The following is a 4262-nucleotide window of genomic DNA, read 5'->3' on the forward strand; positions in this document are numbered from 1 at the left end:
CCTGAATGTTGATGCACAATTATGAAATCTGCATTCTTGTCTTTATGAGTTTAAACAGGGAAAACTAAACTATATCCATAATTTGGGTTCCACTGTGAAAGTACTGAAATATATACATTATTCTGAACTCCGCATGCCCATACTTTTTGACAATCAATGATCTTTCATTCTTCCCTTCAGGTATTTTCTCTTCTCTTGATACTACACCTCACATATTCCACTGCATCTATTTTCATCTGTTGCTCCTCATTTCTTTGTCATATTTTATACTATTCTTCTTGGTTTGTAAAAATGATCTCTAAAATTTCTTATCCAAAAAGAGACTTTTCTATCACTCCCCGTCACCTGCTCAGTACTACTTTCTTTCTCTTTTTTCCTCCACTAGCAGAATAAAATGATGTACACACCGTATCTTCATTTCAAAACTGCCCATCCATCCTCACCTACTATAAAGTTTAGCTGCTATTCTCATCCCTCCCTCCATTGAATTAGCTCCCCAAAGAGCGTCAAAATACCTAGATTATCAAGCTTCGTGTGCTCTGATGGAACCATTTATACTGTACGTAAGTAAAAGAAAATATTTATTTCAGAAGTATAAAGGGCCTCTGTGGCCATTACTATGACATAGATGTGAAGTGGAGACTCAGAGATATCCAGATCCAAGCATCATGAATTTCATTTGCATGACTCATTAATTCTTAAAGAGCTAGACACTGGAGTGAAGGAATACTGAAGATTTAGTTTAAGTTCCCAAAGGTACTGATTATAGTCTATTCAGGGAAGAAAATACCCAATAAGGGATCGGAGGAAATCAGCTGCAGCAGCAGAGAGGAAAGTAGACTAAATTATTTCTACTTCCTTTGACCTCTCCAGATTCAACTGTTATACCTATTGATCAGCAACATTCAACAAACTTCCAGTTAAGTATTAAAAAGGGAAGTCAACAGCTTGAGGTAAGTTGAAACAATTATTCTTTCTAAATTTTACAGTGTTTTTATGGAGGATATGTTATTTAGAAATATAATATAATAGGTTATTTAGAAATATAATAATGATCCGTTTATCATTCTTTCTCCATTCTATTTTTGTTTTTTTAAATTTAATATTATCTTTTTATTGGCCTAGTATAATTACATATTTCTGGGTACAATTTGATATTTGATTACATGTATACTGTATAAAGATCAAACCAGGATACCTAGTGTATCTATGACCTCATTCATTTGTCATTTTTTTGTGATGATAACATTCAAAAACTTCTCTTCTAGATGTTGTAATATACAGTATCTTACTATGAACCATTATCATCCTAGCGTGCAGAAGAGCACTAGAACCTCTTCCTCCCATCTAAGGATAACCTGGTCCCCACTCCATTGACCAACATCTTCACATGCTCTTCTCCCCACCCCCAAAGTCTATAGAGTTTTTCATATTTTAGTTTGCAAGAGAAAATTCAGAATAATTTAAAAAAATTTAAGTATTGTTTATTTGCTTTTTTGCAGCAAATTTATTTTTCTTTCCACTTCATATATTCTCTTTTAGCATTTTTCAATTATGGTCTAAAATCACAAGTTTCCCTCGAGAGGTTGTTTGGTGTTGTGGTTGAAGGAAGTGAGCAATTTTAAAATATGGGATTCTGATTGCTTTAAAATTCAACTTGGAAATTCAAAGCACACACCAGCATATTTAAAACTATAAAAATACAAAATTTTAAAACTCAATTATTTTAAATGAGAATTTTTTTCAAAAATTTTAATCACAGAACTGTTTATTTTTAGAAAATACAAATTAATATTTCAGAGATGTTAGTATTTCATCAAAAACATTTTTAAAATAGTTTACTGCTTTTAATTGCAGTTGGAAGTTATGTATTTGACTCTTACACATTTTATTAATTTTAAGCATTTTTCATTGTATTCAGTTAAGCTTTTCAAATTTGTTATTGTTTAGACTTACAGAGAATTTTACCACATCATGCCTAATATTCACTGTATAATTATAAGGTTTTATAGAGGGTATTGCATTGGCCTAGACTTTTAATATAATAATGATAACACACAAAAGTGATAACAAGCATCTCTATTTTTGATTTTAATGAAACTTTCTTCAATGCTGCATTGTGAATTATAAGGTTAAGGGTGAGTATTTATAAACTATTTAGTGCAAAAATAATCTATTATGCTGGGATTGGAATACAAATCATGTCCCATCCAAAAACTATGGGAAAATCCTATTTCTCACCAGCAGCATGTTGCACTTTGATTATTCTGCCTACCATGGCATAAAATTTTATCATTGCAAGCAAGAGATATCGATGAACCTTTGCACCAAACTTTCATATTTTATTAAAAGTAATGCCCAACACATACAAAGGGGGGAAGTAACAAATAGACACACCAACCTGAGCTCATATTTGGTGTTTCATATTCGCTTTGAACGTGCATGAATGGAATTGCCAGGTCATCTGCCTCAACAAGAGAGTTTTGTGTATTTTTCTAACAGCAGTGAGGCTAAGAAGGCAAAGGTTAAATTTCATAACAAAATTTAATTCTCATCTTCCCAGGAACACATTAGGACTTACCCTGGGTTTATTCTTAAAAGAAAGGGCAAGCTAGTCCCAAATAGAGAAAGAAGGAGAGCCAGAAAACAAACTTAAAACAGGTAACTTAAATTCATTATTTTCTAATTCAAAGGACAAATATCAGTTTGAAAAAGAACCTAGTGTTCATTAGACTCAGTTGTTTAGGAACAATGATAATAAAGTTATTAATAACATCTTTTTCTACATGAAAAAATAATATATTAAATGATGAGTTTCCGTTTTCACAGTACATATTCTGAAAACCTCCCAAAGCAGTTATATTTCTTTTTCAACTTATTCACAATTGGTTCTTCACTAGAATATATTCTCCTACTTAAAATAATTTTGTTATTATTACTTTTTGTCATATAAATTTCAAAGATAAACTTTTAAAAGGACCTTATCAGATCTAATTAAAGCTTTGTGACCGAAGACCACCCCAAAAGTAACTGGAGCTACATAAAGTTAGATTATTTTTTTTTTAATTAAATCATAGCTGTGTACGTTAATGCAATCATGGGGTACCATGCGCTGGTTTTATATACAATTGGAAATATTTTCATCACACTGGTTAACATAGCCTTTCTGGCTTTTGCTTAGTTATTGTGTTAAAACATTTATATTCTACATTTAGTAAGTTTCACATGTACCCTTGATAAAGTTAGATTTTTGAACTTCAAGCAGAAAGAAAATAAATATATCCTTCAGCAGCCCTGGGGCATCTTAGAGAAAGTTAGGTGGGGCTTTTGTAATAGTTGCCTTGTTTTTGTTTATTTAGAGTAGGGTTTTCAAGCAATTGAGGTTTCATTATGGATTGTGTGCTATCAAAAATTAGGAACAATTGGTGATTATGCATCTTGATGCTTTTCTAGATGATGAGGTTAGAGTTGTTACTAGTAAAGAAGCAGTCCTCCTGTCAGCTTCTGATATGGGGGAAAGGTGTAGTCATTTTTGTGTGGTAGTATAGTTTCTTGGGTTTGTTCATGATAATAGATGGTCTTCTTTTCATCTTGTTCCCAGATAGTCACAGATGCCTTTGTCTAATTATTGTAGACATTCAGTGGAATTATTTTTTATACAGCGTGGAATATATCGTCCTAGAGGAGGCCTTCTCAACTGGGGCAATAGTGTCCCTAAGGTGGGAAAAATCAGTTCTTAGGGGCAAGAAGATCTTTGATATTGTGATAGGTTGTCTCTCTCTAATACATAAATAGCTAGACCGGTTATCTGTGCTATTAGTGGGAGGGTGGACAATTAGTGGGAAAATGTCTGAAAAGTTTCGTTTCTTCAGGAAACTAATAATAAAAAGAAAGTTGGGGGCGGCGCCTGTGGCTCAGTGAGTAGGGAGCCGGCCCCATATGCCGAGGGTGGCGGGTTCAAACCCAGCCCCGGCCAAACTGCAACAAAAAAATAGCCGGGCGTTGTGGCGGGCGCCTGTAGTCCCAGCTACTCGGGAGGCTGAGGCAAGAGAATCGCGTAAGCCCAAGAGTTAGAGGTTGCTGTGAGCCGGGTGACGCCACGACACTCTACCCGAGGGCGGTACAGTGAGACTCTGTCTCTACCAAAAAAAAAATAAATAAATAAATAAAAATAAAAAGAAAGTTGAGGAACAATGGCCTAGACATTGGGAGCTAGCTTCCAAATCTGGTTTTTCCCGTTTTTTCCTTTTCATCTTTTTCAC

This window comes from Nycticebus coucang, chromosome 13, assembly GCF_027406575.1.
Source record: "Nycticebus coucang isolate mNycCou1 chromosome 13, mNycCou1.pri, whole genome shotgun sequence".
Lineage (NCBI taxonomy): Eukaryota > Metazoa > Chordata > Mammalia > Primates > Lorisidae > Nycticebus > Nycticebus coucang.